Source organism: Myotis daubentonii, chromosome 14, assembly GCF_963259705.1.
Source record: "Myotis daubentonii chromosome 14, mMyoDau2.1, whole genome shotgun sequence".
Classification (NCBI taxonomy): domain Eukaryota; kingdom Metazoa; phylum Chordata; class Mammalia; order Chiroptera; family Vespertilionidae; genus Myotis; species Myotis daubentonii.
In genome coordinates, this window is record NC_081853.1 from 316,518 (window position 1) to 334,200 (window position 17,683).

The window sequence follows — 17,683 nt, forward strand, 5'->3', positions numbered from 1 at the left end:
TTCTCGTCATTCCAAGGCTTTAGACACCAATTCTGAGCTCTGTAAGCATGAACTCTTAATATTTCAAAGCACAGTCCCGTGAAAACGCCACAGGAAGTACCCGGAGACGTAAATATTACAGGTATTTGCGTCATTTCACAGCTTTCCCCTGGAAACGTCCGTGATAGAATACGACAGTAAATGTAGTAAGAATGTATTTACTTGTACTTGAGTTGTTTCTTACACGTTCTTAACAATTTCTGGGAACTATCATTGTGTATTTTAACAGTTTTACCAAAATTAGACAGTTTGCTTAGAAGAATTTACCGGAATCGTCACCATTTTAACTGATTCACACAAAAAAACGCCAAAGCCAATCCTCCTTAATTGTAAACCTCAACACTATTCTCGTCATTCCAAGGCTTTAGACACCAATTCTGAGCCCTGTAAGCATGAAGTCTTAATATTTCAAAGCACAGTCCCGTGATAACGCCACCGGAAGTACCCGGAGATGTAAGTATTACAGGTATTTGCGTCATTTCACAGCTTTCCCCTGTAAACCTCCGTGATAGAATACGACAGTAAATGTAGTAAGAATGTATTTACTTGTACTTGAGGTGTTTCTTACACGTTCTTAATCATTTCTGGGAACTATCATTGTGTATTTTAACAGTTTTACCAAAATTAGACAGTTTGCTTAGAAGTATTTACCGGAATCGTCACCATTTTAACTGATTCACACAAGAAAACGCCAAAGCCAATCCTCCTTAATTGTAAACAGAAACACTATTCTCGTCATTCCAAGGTTTTAGACACCAATTCTGAGCCCTGTAAGCATGAAGTCTTAATATTTCAAAGCACAGTCCCGTGAAAACGCCACCGGAAGTACCCGGAGACGTAAATATTACCAGTATTTGCGTCATTTCACAGCTTTCCCCTGGAAAACTCAGATATAGAATACAACAGTAAATGTAGTAAGAATGTATTTACTTGTACTTGAGGTGTTTTTACACGTTCTTAATCATTTCTGGGAACTATCATTGTGTATTTTAACAGTTTTACCAAAATTAGACAGTTTGCTTAGAAGAATTTACCGGAATCGTCACCATTTTAACTGATTCACACAAAAAAACGCCAAAGCCAATCCTCCTTAATTGTAAACAGAAACACTATTCTCGTCGTTCCAAGGCTTTAGGCACCAATTCTGAGCCCTGTAAGCATGAACTCTTAATATTTCAAAGTACAGTCCCGTGAAAACGCCACCAGAAGTACCTGGAGATGTAAATATTACCAGTATTTTCGGCATTTCACAGCTTTCCAATGGAAACCTCCGTGATTGAATACTACAGTAAATGTAGTAAGAATCTATTTACGTGTACTTGAGGTGTTTCTTACACGTTCTTAATCATTTCTGGGAACTATCATTGTGCATTTTAACAGTTTTACCAAAATTAGACAGTTTGCTTAGAAGTATTTACCGGAATCGTCACCATTTTAACTGATTCACACAACAAAACGCCAAAGCCAATCCTCCTTAATTGTAAACCTCAACACTATTCTCGTCATTCCAAGGCTTTAGACACCAATTCTGAGCCCTGTAAGCATGAAGTCTTAATATTTCAAAGCACAGTCCCGTGAAAACGCCACCGGAAGTACCCGGAGACGTAAATATTACCAGTATTTGCGTCATTTCACAGCTTTCCCCTGGAAACTTCCGTGATAGAATACGACAGTAAATGTAGTAAGAATGTATTTACGTGTATTTGAGGTGTTTCTTACACGTTCTTAATCATTTCTGGGAACTATCATTGTGTATTTTAACAGTTTTGCCAAAATTAGACAGTTTGCTTAGAAGTATTTACCGGAATCATCACCATTTTAACTGATTCACACAAGAAAACGCCAAAGACAATCCTCCTTAATTGTAAACAGAAACACTATTCTCGTCATTCCAAGGCTTTAGACACCAATTCTGAGCTCTGTAAGCATGAACTCTTAATATTTCAAAACACAGTCCCGTGAAAACGCCACAGGAAGTACCCGGAGACGTAAATATTACAGGTATTTGCGTCATTTCACAGCTTTCCCCTGGAAACGTCCGTGATAGAATACGACAGTAAATGTAGTAAGAATGTATTTACTTGTACTTGAGTTGTTTCTTACACGTTCTTAACAATTTCTGGGAACTATCATTGTGTATTTTAACAGTTTTACCAAAATTAGACAGTTTGCTTAGAAGAATTTACCGGAATCGTCACCATTTTAACTGATTCACACAAAAAAACGCCAAAGCCAATCCTCCTTAATTGTAAACCTCAACACTATTCTCGTCATTCCAAGGCTTTAGACACCAATTCTGAGCCCTGTAAGCATGAAGTCTTAGTATTTCAAAGCACAGTCCCGTGAAAACGCCACCGGAAGTACCCGGAGATGTAAGTATTACAGGTATTTGCGTCATTTCACAGCTTTCCTCTGTAAACCTCCGTGATAGAATACGACAGTAAATGTAGTAAGAATGTATTTACTTGTACTTGAGGTGTTTCTTACACGTTCTGAATCATTTCTGGGAACTATCATTGTGTATTTTAACAGTTTTACCAAAATTAGACAGTTTGCTTAGAAGTATTTACCGGAATCGTCACCATTTTAACTGATTCACACAAGAAAACGCCAAAGCCAATCCTCCTTAATTGTAAACAGAAACACTATTCTCGTCATTCCAAGGTTTTAGACACCAATTCTGAGCCCTGTAAGCATGAAGTCTTAATATTTCAAAGCACAGTCCCGTGAAAACGCCACCGGAAGTACCCGGAGACGTAAATATTACCAGTATTTGCGTCATTTCACAGCTTTCCCCTGGAAAACTCAGGTATAGAATACAACAGTAAATGTAGTAAGAATGTATTTACTTGTACTTGAGGTGTTTTTACACGTTCTTAATCATTTCTGGGAACTATCATTGTGTATTTTAACAGTTTTACCAAAATTAGACAGTTTGCTTAGAAGAATTTACCGGAATCGTCACCATTTTAACTGATTCACACAAAAAAACGCCAAAGCCAATCCTCCTTAATTGTAAACAGAAACACTATTCTCGTCATTCCAAGGCTTTAGGCACCAATTCTGAGCCCTGTAAGCATGAACTCTTAATATTTCAAAGCACAGTCCCGTGAAAACGCCACCGGAAGTACCCGGAGATGTAAATATTACCAGTATTTTCGGCATTTCACAGCTTTCCAATGGAAACCTCCGTGATTGAATACTACAGTAAATGTAGTAAGAATCTATTTACGTGTACTTGAGGTGTTTCTTACACGTTCTTAATCATTTCTGGGAACTATCATTGTGTATTTTAACAGTTCTACCAAAATTAGACAGTTTGCTTAGAAGTATTTACCGGAATCGTCACCATTTTAACTGATTCACACAAAAAAACGCCAAAGCCAATCCTCCCTAATTGTAAACCTCAACACTATTCTCGTCATTCCAAGGCTTTAGACACCAATTCTGAGCCCTGTAAGCATGAATCTTAATATTTCAAAGCACAGTCCCGTGAAAACGCCACTGGAAGTACCCGGAGACTTAAATATTACAGGTATTTGCGTCATTTCACAGCTTTCCCCTGGAAAACTCCGTGATAGAATATGACAGTAAATGTAGTAAGAATCTGTTTACTTGTACTTGAGGTGTTTCTTACACGTTCTTAATCATTTCTGGGAACTATCATTGTGCATTTTAACAGTTTTACCAAAATTAGACAGTTTGCTTAGAAGAATTTACCGGAATCGTCACCATTTTAACTGATTCACACAAAAAAACGCCAAAGCCAATCCTCCTTAATTGTAAACAGAAACACTATTCTCGTCATTCCAAGGCTTTAGGCACCAATTCTGAGCCCTGTAAGCATGAACTCTTAATATTTCAAAGTACAGTCCCGTGAAAACGCCACCAGAAGTATCTGGAGATGTAAATATTACCAGTATTTTCGGCATTTCACAGCTTTCCAATGGAAACCTCCGTGATTGAATACTACAGTAAATGTAGTAAGAATCTATTTACGTGTACTTGAGGTGTTTCTTACACGTTCTTAATCATTTCTGGGAACTATCATTGTGCATTTTAACAGTTTTACCAAAATTAGACAGTTTGCTTAGAAGTATTTACCGGAATCGTCACCATTTTAACTGATTCACACAACAAAACGCCAAAGCCAATCCTCCTTAATTGTAAACCTCAACACTATTCTCGTCATTCCAAGGCTTTAGACACCAATTCTGAGCCCTGTAAGCATGAAGTCTTAATATTTCAAAGCACAGTCCCGTGAAAACGCCACCGGAAGTACCCGGAGACGTAAATATTACCAGTATTTGCGTCATTTCACAGCTTTCCCCTGGAAACTTCCGTGATAGAATACGACAGTAAATGTAGTAAGAATGTATTTACGTGTATTTGAGGTGTTTCTTACACGTTCTTAATCATTTCTGGGAACTATCATTGTGTATTTTAACAGTTTTGCCAAAATTAGACAGTTTGCTTAGAAGTATTTACCGGAATCATCACCATTTTAACTGATTCACACAAGAAAACGCCAAAGACAATCCTCCTTAATTGTAAACAGAAACACTATTCTCGTCATTCCAAGGCTTTAGACACCAATTCTGAGCTCTGTAAGCATGAACTCTTAATATTTCAAAACACAGTCCCGTGAAAACGCCACAGGAAGTACCCGGAGACGTAAATATTACAGGTATTTGCGTCATTTCACAGCTTTCCCCTGGAAACGTCCGTGATAGAATACGACAGTAAATGTAGTAAGAATGTATTTACTTGTACTTGAGTTGTTTCTTACACGTTCTTAACAATTTCTGGGAACTATCATTGTGTATTTTAACAGTTTTACCAAAATTAGACAGTTTGCTTAGAAGAATTTACCGGAATCGTCACCATTTTAACTGATTCACACAAAAAAACGCCAAAGCCAATCCTCCTTAATTGTAAACCTCAACACTATTCTCGTCATTCCAAGGCTTTAGACACCAATTCTGAGCCCTGTAAGCATGAAGTCTTAGTATTTCAAAGCACAGTCCCGTGAAAACGCCACCGGAAGTACCCGGAGATGTAAGTATTACAGGTATTTGCGTCATTTCACAGCTTTCCTCTGTAAACCTCCGTGATAGAATACGACAGTAAATGTAGTAAGAATGTATTTACTTGTACTTGAGGTGTTTCTTACACGTTCTGAATCATTTCTGGGAACTATCATTGTGTATTTTAACAGTTTTACCAAAATTAGACAGTTTGCTTAGAAGTATTTACCGGAATCGTCACCATTTTAACTGATTCACACAAGAAAACGCCAAAGCCAATCCTCCTTAATTGTAAACAGAAACACTATTCTCGTCATTCCAAGGTTTTAGACACCAATTCTGAGCCCTGTAAGCATGAAGTCTTAATATTTCAAAGCACAGTCCCGTGAAAACGCCACCGGAAGTACCCGGAGACGTAAATATTACCAGTATTTGCGTCATTTCACAGCTTTCCCCTGGAAAACTCAGATATAGAATACAACAGTAAATGTAGTAAGAATGTATTTACTTGTACTTGAGGTGTTTTTACACGTTCTTAATCATTTCTGGGAACTATCATTGTGTATTTTAACAGTTTTACCAAAATTAGACAGTTTGCTTAGAAGAATTTACCGGAATGGTCACCATTTTAACTGATTCACACAAAAAAACGCCAAAGCCAATCCTCCTTAATTGTAAACAGAAACACTATTCTCGTCATTCCAAGGCTTTAGGCACCAATTCTGAGCCCTGTAAGCATGAACTCTTAATATTTCAAAGTACAGTCCCGTGAAAACGCCACCAGAAGTACCTGGAGATGTAAATATTACCAGTATTTTCGGCATTTCACAGCTTTCCAATGGAAACCTCCGTGATTGAATACTACAGTAAATGTAGTAAGAATCTATTTACGTGTACTTGAGGTGTTTCTTACACGTTCTTAATCATTTCTGGGAACTATCATTGTGCATTTTAACAGTTTTACCAAAATTAGACAGTTTGCTTAGAAGTATTTACCGGAATCGTCACCATTTTAACTGATTCACACAACAAAACGCCAAAGCCAATCCTCCTTAATTGTAAACCTCAACACTATTCTCGTCATTCCAAGGCTTTAGACACCAATTCTGAGCCCTGTAAGCATGAAGTCTTAATATTTCAAAGCACAGTCCCGTGAAAACGCCACCGGAAGTACCCGGAGACGTAAATATTACCAGTATTTGCGTCATTTCACAGCTTTCCCCTGGAAACTTCCGTGATAGAATATGACAGTAAATGTAGTAAGAATGTATTTACGTGTACTTGAGGTGTTTCTTACACGTTCTTAATCATTTCTGGGAACTATCATTGTGTATTTTAACAGTTTTGCCAAAATTAGACAGTTTGCTTAGAAGTATTTACCGGAATCATCACCATTTTAACTGATTCACACAAGAAAACGCCAAAGACAATCCTCCTTAATTGTAAACAGAAACACTATTCTCGTCATTCCAAGGCTTTAGACACCAATTCTGAGCTCTGTAAGCATGAACTCTTAATATTTCAAAGCACAGTCCCGTGAAAACGCCACAGGAAGTACCCGGAGACGTAAATATTACAGGTATTTGCGTCATTTCACAGCTTTCCCCTGGAAACGTCCGTGATAGAATACGACAGTAAATGTAGTAAGAATGTATTTACTTGTACTTGAGTTGTTTCTTACACGTTCTTAACAATTTCTGGGAACTATCATTGTGTATTTTAACAGTTTTACCAAAATTAGACAGTTTGCTTAGAAGAATTTACCGGAATCGTCACCATTTTAACTGATTCACACAAAAAAACGCCAAAGCCAATCCTCCTTAATTGTAAACCTCAACACTATTCTCGTCATTCCAAGGCTTTAGACACCAATTCTGAGCCCTGTAAGCATGAAGTCTTAATATTTCAAAGCACAGTCCCGTGATAACGCCACCGGAAGTACCCGGAGATGTAAGTATTACAGGTATTTGCGTCATTTCACAGCTTTCCCCTGTAAACCTCCGTGATAGAATACGACAGTAAATGTAGTAAGAATGTATTTACTTGTACTTGAGGTGTTTCTTACACGTTCTTAATCATTTCTGGGAACTATCATTGTGTATTTTAACAGTTTTACCAAAATTAGACAGTTTGCTTAGAAGTATTTACCGGAATCGTCACCATTTTAACTGATTCACACAAGAAAACGCCAAAGCCAATCCTCCTTAATTGTAAACAGAAACACTATTCTCGTCATTCCAAGGTTTTAGACACCAATTCTGAGCCCTGTAAGCATGAAGTCTTAATATTTCAAAGCACAGTCCCGTGAAAACGCCACCGGAAGTACCCGGAGACGTAAATATTACCAGTATTTGCGTCATTTCACAGCTTTCCCCTGGAAAACTCAGATATAGAATACAACAGTAAATGTAGTAAGAATGTATTTACTTGTACTTGAGGTGTTTTTACACGTTCTTAATCATTTCTGGGAACTATCATTGTGTATTTTAACAGTTTTACCAAAATTAGACAGTTTGCTTAGAAGAATTTACCGGAATCGTCACCATTTTAACTGATTCACACAAAAAAACGCCAAAGCCAATCCTCCTTAATTGTAAACAGAAACACTATTCTCGTCATTCCAAGGCTTTAGGCACCAATTCTGAGCCCTGTAAGCATGAACTCTTAATATTTCAAAGTACAGTCCCGTGAAAACGCCACCAGAAGTACCTGGAGATGTAAATATTACCAGTATTTTCGGCATTTCACAGCTTTCCAATGGAAACCTCCGTGATTGAATACTACAGTAAATGTAGTAAGAATCTATTTACGTGTACTTGAGGTGTTTCTTACACGTTCTTAATCATTTCTGGGAACTATCATTGTGCATTTTAACAGTTTTACCAAAATTAGACAGTTTGCTTAGAAGTATTTACCGGAATCGTCACCATTTTAACTGATTCACACAACAAAACGCCAAAGCCAATCCTCCTTAATTGTAAACCTCAACACTATTCTCGTCATTCCAAGGCTTTAGACACCAATTCTGAGCCCTGTAAGCATGAAGTCTTAATATTTCAAAGCACAGTCCCGTGAAAACGCCACCGGAAGTACCCGGAGACGTAAATATTACCAGTATTTGCGTCATTTCACAGCTTTCCCCTGGAAACTTCCGTGATAGAATACGACAGTAAATGTAGTAAGAATGTATTTACGTGTATTTGAGGTGTTTCTTACACGTTCTTAATCATTTCTGGGAACTATCATTGTGTATTTTAACAGTTTTGCCAAAATTAGACAGTTTGCTTAGAAGTATTTACCGGAATCATCACCATTTTAACTGATTCACACAAGAAAACGCCAAAGACAATCCTCCTTAATTGTAAACAGAAACACTATTCTCGTCATTCCAAGGCTTTAGACACCAATTCTGAGCTCTGTAAGCATGAACTCTTAATATTTCAAAACACAGTCCCGTGAAAACGCCACAGGAAGTACCCGGAGACGTAAATATTACAGGTATTTGCGTCATTTCACAGCTTTCCCCTGGAAACGTCCGTGATAGAATACGACAGTAAATGTAGTAAGAATGTATTTACTTGTACTTGAGTTGTTTCTTACACGTTCTTAACAATTTCTGGGAACTATCATTGTGTATTTTAACAGTTTTACCAAAATTAGACAGTTTGCTTAGAAGAATTTACCGGAATCGTCACCATTTTAACTGATTCACACAAAAAAACGCCAAAGCCAATCCTCCTTAATTGTAAACCTCAACACTATTCTCGTCATTCCAAGGCTTTAGACACCAATTCTGAGCCCTGTAAGCATGAAGTCTTAGTATTTCAAAGCACAGTCCCGTGAAAACGCCACCGGAAGTACCCGGAGATGTAAGTATTACAGGTATTTGCGTCATTTCACAGCTTTCCTCTGTAAACCTCCGTGATAGAATACGACAGTAAATGTAGTAAGAATGTATTTACTTGTACTTGAGGTGTTTCTTACACGTTCTGAATCATTTCTGGGAACTATCATTGTGTATTTTAACAGTTTTACCAAAATTAGACAGTTTGCTTAGAAGTATTTACCGGAATCGTCACCATTTTAACTGATTCACACAAGAAAACGCCAAAGCCAATCCTCCTTAATTGTAAACAGAAACACTATTCTCGTCATTCCAAGGTTTTAGACACCAATTCTGAGCCCTGTAAGCATGAAGTCTTAATATTTCAAAGCACAGTCCCGTGAAAACGCCACCGGAAGTACCCGGAGACGTAAATATTACCAGTATTTGCGTCATTTCACAGCTTTCCCCTGGAAAACTCAGGTATAGAATACAACAGTAAATGTAGTAAGAATGTATTTACTTGTACTTGAGGTGTTTTTACACGTTCTTAATCATTTCTGGGAACTATCATTGTGTATTTTAACAGTTTTACCAAAATTAGACAGTTTGCTTAGAAGAATTTACCGGAATCGTCACCATTTTAACTGATTCACACAAAAAAACGCCAAAGCCAATCCTCCTTAATTGTAAACAGAAACACTATTCTCGTCATTCCAAGGCTTTAGGCACCAATTCTGAGCCCTGTAAGCATGAACTCTTAATATTTCAAAGCACAGTCCCGTGAAAACGCCACCGGAAGTACCCGGAGATGTAAATATTACCAGTATTTTCGGCATTTCACAGCTTTCCAATGGAAACCTCCGTGATTGAATACTACAGTAAATGTAGTAAGAATCTATTTACGTGTACTTGAGGTGTTTCTTACACGTTCTTAATCATTTCTGGGAACTATCATTGTGTATTTTAACAGTTCTACCAAAATTAGACAGTTTGCTTAGAAGTATTTACCGGAATCGTCACCATTTTAACTGATTCACACAAAAAAACGCCAAAGCCAATCCTCCCTAATTGTAAACCTCAACACTATTCTCGTCATTCCAAGGCTTTAGACACCAATTCTGAGCCCTGTAAGCATGAATCTTAATATTTCAAAGCACAGTCCCGTGAAAACGCCACTGGAAGTACCCGGAGACTTAAATATTACAGGTATTTGCGTCATTTCACAGCTTTCCCCTGGAAAACTCCGTGATAGAATATGACAGTAAATGTAGTAAGAATCTGTTTACTTGTACTTGAGGTGTTTCTTACACGTTCTTAATCATTTCTGGGAACTATCATTGTGCATTTTAACAGTTTTACCAAAATTAGACAGTTTGCTTAGAAGAATTTACCGGAATCGTCACCATTTTAACTGATTCACACAAAAAAACGCCAAAGCCAATCCTCCTTAATTGTAAACAGAAACACTATTCTCGTCATTCCAAGGCTTTAGGCACCAATTCTGAGCCCTGTAAGCATGAACTCTTAATATTTCAAAGTACAGTCCCGTGAAAACGCCACCAGAAGTACCTGGAGATGTAAATATTACCAGTATTTTCGGCATTTCACAGCTTTCCAATGGAAACCTCCGTGATTGAATACTACAGTAAATGTAGTAAGAATCTATTTACGTGTACTTGAGGTGTTTCTTACACGTTCTTAATCATTTCTGGGAACTATCATTGTGCATTTTAACAGTTTTACCAAAATTAGACAGTTTGCTTAGAAGTATTTACCGGAATCGTCACCATTTTAACTGATTCACACAACAAAACGCCAAAGCCAATCCTCCTTAATTGTAAACCTCAACACTATTCTCGTCATTCCAAGGCTTTAGACACCAATTCTGAGCCCTGTAAGCATGAAGTCTTAATATTTCAAAGCACAGTCCCGTGAAAACGCCACCGGAAGTACCCGGAGACGTAAATATTACCAGTATTTGCGTCATTTCACAGCTTTCCCCTGGAAACTTCCGTGATAGAATACGACAGTAAATGTAGTAAGAATGTATTTACGTGTATTTGAGGTGTTTCTTACACGTTCTTAATCATTTCTGGGAACTATCATTGTGTATTTTAACAGTTTTGCCAAAATTAGACAGTTTGCTTAGAAGTATTTACCGGAATCATCACCATTTTAACTGATTCACACAAGAAAACGCCAAAGACAATCCTCCTTAATTGTAAACAGAAACACTATTCTCGTCATTCCAAGGCTTTAGACACCAATTCTGAGCTCTGTAAGCATGAACTCTTAATATTTCAAAACACAGTCCCGTGAAAACGCCACAGGAAGTACCCGGAGACGTAAATATTACAGGTATTTGCGTCATTTCACAGCTTTCCCCTGGAAACGTCCGTGATAGAATACGACAGTAAATGTAGTAAGAATGTATTTACTTGTACTTGAGTTGTTTCTTACACGTTCTTAACAATTTCTGGGAACTATCATTGTGTATTTTAACAGTTTTACCAAAATTAGACAGTTTGCTTAGAAGAATTTACCGGAATCGTCACCATTTTAACTGATTCACACAAAAAAACGCCAAAGCCAATCCTCCTTAATTGTAAACCTCAACACTATTCTCGTCATTCCAAGGCTTTAGACACCAATTCTGAGCCCTGTAAGCATGAAGTCTTAGTATTTCAAAGCACAGTCCCGTGAAAACGCCACCGGAAGTACCCGGAGATGTAAGTATTACAGGTATTTGCGTCATTTCACAGCTTTCCTCTGTAAACCTCCGTGATAGAATACGACAGTAAATGTAGTAAGAATGTATTTACTTGTACTTGAGGTGTTTCTTACACGTTCTGAATCATTTCTGGGAACTATCATTGTGTATTTTAACAGTTTTACCAAAATTAGACAGTTTGCTTAGAAGTATTTACCGGAATCGTCACCATTTTAACTGATTCACACAAGAAAACGCCAAAGCCAATCCTCCTTAATTGTAAACAGAAACACTATTCTCGTCATTCCAAGGTTTTAGACACCAATTCTGAGCCCTGTAAGCATGAAGTCTTAATATTTCAAAGCACAGTCCCGTGAAAACGCCACCGGAAGTACCCGGAGACGTAAATATTACCAGTATTTGCGTCATTTCACAGCTTTCCCCTGGAAAACTCAGGTATAGAATACAACAGTAAATGTAGTAAGAATGTATTTACTTGTACTTGAGGTGTTTTTACACGTTCTTAATCATTTCTGGGAACTATCATTGTGTATTTTAACAGTTTTACCAAAATTAGACAGTTTGCTTAGAAGAATTTACCGGAATCGTCACCATTTTAACTGATTCACACAAAAAAACGCCAAAGCCAATCCTCCTTAATTGTAAACAGAAACACTATTCTCGTCATTCCAAGGCTTTAGGCACCAATTCTGAGCCCTGTAAGCATGAACTCTTAATATTTCAAAGCACAGTCCCGTGAAAACGCCACCGGAAGTACCCGGAGATGTAAATATTACCAGTATTTTCGGCATTTCACAGCTTTCCAATGGAAACCTCCGTGATTGAATACTACAGTAAATGTAGTAAGAATCTATTTACGTGTACTTGAGGTGTTTCTTACACGTTCTTAATCATTTCTGGGAACTATCATTGTGTATTTTAACAGTTCTACCAAAATTAGACAGTTTGCTTAGAAGTATTTACCGGAATCATCACCATTTTAACTGATTCACACAAAAAAACGCCAAAGCCAATCCTCCCTAATTGTAAACCTCAACACTATTCTCGTCATTCCAAGGCTTTAGACACCAATTCTGAGCCCTGTAAGCATGAATCTTAATATTTCAAAGCACAGTCCCGTGAAAACGCCACTGGAAGTACCCGGAGACTTAAATATTACAGGTATTTGCGTCATTTCACAGCTTTCCCCTGGAAAACTCCGTGATAGAATATGACAGTAAATGTAGTAAGAATCTGTTTACTTGTACTTGAGGTGTTTCTTACACGTTCTTAATCATTTCTGGGAACTATCATTGTGCATTTTAACAGTTTTACCAAAATTAGACAGTTTGCTTAGAAGAATTTACCGGAATCGTCACCATTTTAACTGATTCACACAAAAAAACGCCAAAGCCAATCCTCCTTAATTGTAAACAGAAACACTATTCTCGTCATTCCAAGGCTTTAGGCACCAATTCTGAGCCCTGTAAGCATGAACTCTTAATATTTCAAAGTACAGTCCCGTGAAAACGCCACCAGAAGTACCTGGAGATGTAAATATTACCAGTATTTTCGGCATTTCACAGCTTTCCAATGGAAACCTCCGTGATTGAATACTACAGTAAATGTAGTAAGAATCTATTTACGTGTACTTGAGGTGTTTCTTACACGTTCTTAATCATTTCTGGGAACTATCATTGTGCATTTTAACAGTTTTACCAAAATTAGACAGTTTGCTTAGAAGTATTTACCGGAATCGTCACCATTTTAACTGATTCACACAAGAAAACGCCAAAGCCAATCCTCCTTAATTGTAAACCTCAACACTATTCTCGTCATTCCAAGGCTTTAGACACCAATTCTGAGCCCTGTAAGCATGAAGTCTTAATATTTCAAAGCACAGTCCCGTGAAAACGCCACTGGAAGTACCCGGAGACGTAAATATTACAGGTATTTTCGTCATTTCACAGCTTTCCCCTGTAAACCTCCGTGATAGAATACGACAGTAAATGTAGTAAGAATCTATTTACTTGTACTTGAGGTGTTTCTTACACGTTCTTAATCATTTCTGGGAACTATCATTGTGCATTTTAACAGTTTTACCAAAATTAGACAGTTTGCTTAGAAGAATTTACCGGAATCGTCACCATTTTAACTGATTCACACAAGAAAACGCCAAAGCCAATCCTCCTTAATTGTAAACCTCAACACTATTCTCGTCATTCCAAGGCTTTAGACACCAATTCTGAGCCCTGTAAGCATGAAGTCTTAATATTTCAAAGCACAGTCTCGTGAAAACGCCACCGGAAGTACCCGGAGACGTAAATATTACCAGTATTTGCGTCATTTCACAGCTTTCCCCTGGAAACTTCCGTGATAGAATACGACAGTAAATGTAGTAATAATGTATTTACGTGTATTTGAGGTGTTTCTTACACGTTCTTAATCATTTCTGGGAACTATCATTGTGTATTTTAACAGTTTTGCCAAAATTAGACAGTTTGCTTAGAAGTATTTACCGGAATCATCACCATTTTAACTGATTCACACAAGAAAACGCCAAAGACAATCCTCCTTAATTGTAAACAGAAACACTATTCTCGTCATTCCAAGGCTTTAGACACCAATTCTCAGCTCTGTAAGCATGAACTCTTAATATTTCAAAGCACAGTCCCGTGAAAACGCCACAGGAAGTACCCGGAGACGTAAATATTACAGGTATTTGCGTCATTTCACAGCTTTCCCCTGGAAAACTCCGTGATAGAATATGACAGTAAATGTAGTAAGAATCTGTTTACTTGTACTTGAGGTGTTTCTTACACGTTCTTAATCATTTCTGGGAACTATCATTGTGCATTTTAACAGTTTTACCAAAATTAGACAGTTTGCTTAGAAGAATTTACCGGAATCGTCACCATTTTAACTGATTCACACAAAAAAACGCCAAAGCCAATCCTCCTTAATTGTAAACAGAAACACTATTCTCGTCATTCCAAGGCTTTAGGCACCAATTCTGAGCCCTGTAAGCATGAACTCTTAATATTTCAAAGTACAGTCCCGTGAAAACGCCACCAGAAGTACCTGGAGATGTAAATATTACCAGTATTTTCGGCATTTCACAGCTTTCCAATGGAAACCTCCGTGATTGAATACTACAGTAAATGTAGTAAGAATCTATTTACGTGTACTTGAGGTGTTTCTTACACGTTCTTAATCATTTCTGGGAACTATCATTGTGCATTTTAACAGTTTTACCAAAATTAGACAGTTTGCTTAGAAGTATTTACCGGAATCGTCACCATTTTAACTGATTCACACAAGAAAACGCCAAAGCCAATCCTCCTTAATTGTAAACCTCAACACTATTCTCGTCATTCCAAGGCTTTAGACACCAATTCTGAGCCCTGTAAGCATGAAGTCTTAATATTTCAAAGCACAGTCCCGTGAAAACGCCACCGGAAGTACCCGGAGACGTAAATATTACCAGTATTTGCGTCATTTCACAGCTTTCCCCTGGAAACTTCCGTGATAGAATACGACAGTAAATGTAGTAATAATGTATTTACGTGTATTTGAGGTGTTTCTTACACGTTCTTAATCATTTCTGGGAACTATCATTGTGTATTTTAACAGTTTTGCCAAAATTAGACAGTTTGCTTAGAAGTATTTACCGGAATCATCACCATTTTAACTGATTCACACAAGAAAACGCCAAAGACAATCCTCCTTAATTGTAAACAGAAACACTATTCTCGTCATTCCAAGGCTTTAGACACCAATTCTGAGCTCTGTAAGCATGAACTCTTAATATTTCAAAGCACAGTCCCGTGAAAACGCCACAGGAAGTACCCGGAGACGTAAATATTACAGGTATTTGCGTCATTTCACAGCTTTCCCCTGGAAACGTCCGTGATAGAATACGACAGTAAATGTAGTAAGAATGTATTTACTTGTACTTGAGTTGTTTCTTACACGTTCTTAACAATTTCTGGGAACTATCATTGTGTATTTTAACAGTTTTACCAAAATTAGACAGTTTGCTTAGAAGAATTTACCGGAATCGTCACCATTTTAACTGATTCACACAAAAAAACGCCAAAGCCAATCCTCCTTAATTGTAAACCTCAACACTATTCTCGTCATTCCAAGGCCTTAGACACCAATTCTGAGCCCTGTAAGCATGAAGTCTTAATATTTCAAAGCACAGTCCCGTGAAAACGCCACCGGAAGTACCCGGAGATGTAAGTATTACAGGTATTTGCGTCATTTCACAGCTTTCCCCTGTAAACCTCCGTGATAGAATACGACAGTAAATGTAGTAAGAATGTATTTACTTGTACTTGAGGTGTTTCTTACACGTTCTTAATCATTTCTGGGAACTATCATTGTGTATTTTAACAGTTTTACCAAAATTAGACAGTTTGCTTAGAAGTATTTACCGGAATCGTCACCATTTTAACTGATTCACACAAAAAAACGCCAAAGCCAATCCTCCTTAATTGTAAACAGAAACACTATTCTCGTCATTCCAAGGTTTTAGACACCAATTCTGAGCCCTGTAAGCATGAAGTCTTAATATTTCAAAGCACAGTCCCGTGAAAACGCCACCGGAAGTACCCGGAGACGTAAATATTTCCAGTATTTGCGTCATTTCACAGCTTTCCCCTGGAAAACTCAGATATAGAATACAACAGTAAATGTAGTAAGAATGTATTTACTTGTACTTGAGGTGTTTTTACACGTTCTTAATCATTTCTGGGAACTATCATTGTGTATTTTAACAGTTTTACCAAAATTAGACAGTTTGCTTAGAAGAATTTACCGGAATCGTCACCATTTTAACTGATTCACACAAAAAAACGCCAAAGCCAATCCTCCTTAATTGTAAACAGAAACACTATTCTCGTCATTCCAAGGCTTTAGACACCAATTCTGAGCTCTGTAAGCATGAACTCTTAATATTTCAAAGCACAGTCCCGTGAAAACGCCACCGGAAGTACCCGGAGACGTAAATATTACAGGTATTTGCGTCATTTCACAGCTTTCCCCTGCAAACCTCCGTGATAGAATACGACAGTAAATGTAGTAAGAATGTATTTACTTGTACTTGAGGTGTTTCTTACACGTTCTTAACCATTTCTGGGAACTATCATTGTGTATTTTAACAGTTTTACCAAAATTAGACAGTTTGCTTAGAAGAATTTACCGGAATCGTCACCATTTTAACTGATTCACACAAAAAAACCCCAAAGCCAATCCTCCTTAATTGTAAACCTCAACACTATTCTCGTCATTCCAAGGCTTTAGACACCAATTCTGAGCCCTGTAAGCATGAAGTCTTAATATTTCAAAGCACAGTCCCGTGAAAACGCCACAGGAAGTACCCGGAGACGTAAATATTACAGGTATTTGCGTCATTTCACAGCTTTCCCCTGGAAACCTCCGTGATAGAATACGACAGTAAATGTAGTAAGAATGTATTTACTTGTACTTGAGGTGTTTCTTACACGTTCTTAACCATTTCTGGGAACTATCATTGTGTATTTTAACAGTTTTACCAAAATTAGACAGTTTGCTTAGAAGAATTTACCGGAATCGTCACCATTTTAACTGATTCACACAAAAAAACGCCAAAGCCAATCCTCCTTAATTGTAAACCTCAACACTATTCTCGTCATTCCAAGGCTTTAGACACCAATTCTGATCCCTGTAAGCATGAAGTCTTAATATTTCAAAGCACAGTCCCGTGAAAACGCCACCGGAAGTACCCGGAGACGTAAATATTACAGGTATTTTCGTCATTTCACAGCTTTCCCCTGTAAACCTCCGTGATATAATACGACAGTAAATGTAGTAAGAATGTATTTACTTGTACTTGAGGTGTTTCTTACACGTTCTTAATCATTTCTGGGAACTATCATTGTGTATTTTAACAGTTTTACCAAAATTAGACAGTTTGCTTAGAAGAATTTACCGGAATCGTCACCATTTTAACTGATTCACACAAAAAAACGCCAAAGCCAATCCTCCTTAATTGTAAACAGAAACACTATTCTCGTCATTCCAAGGCTTTAGGCACCA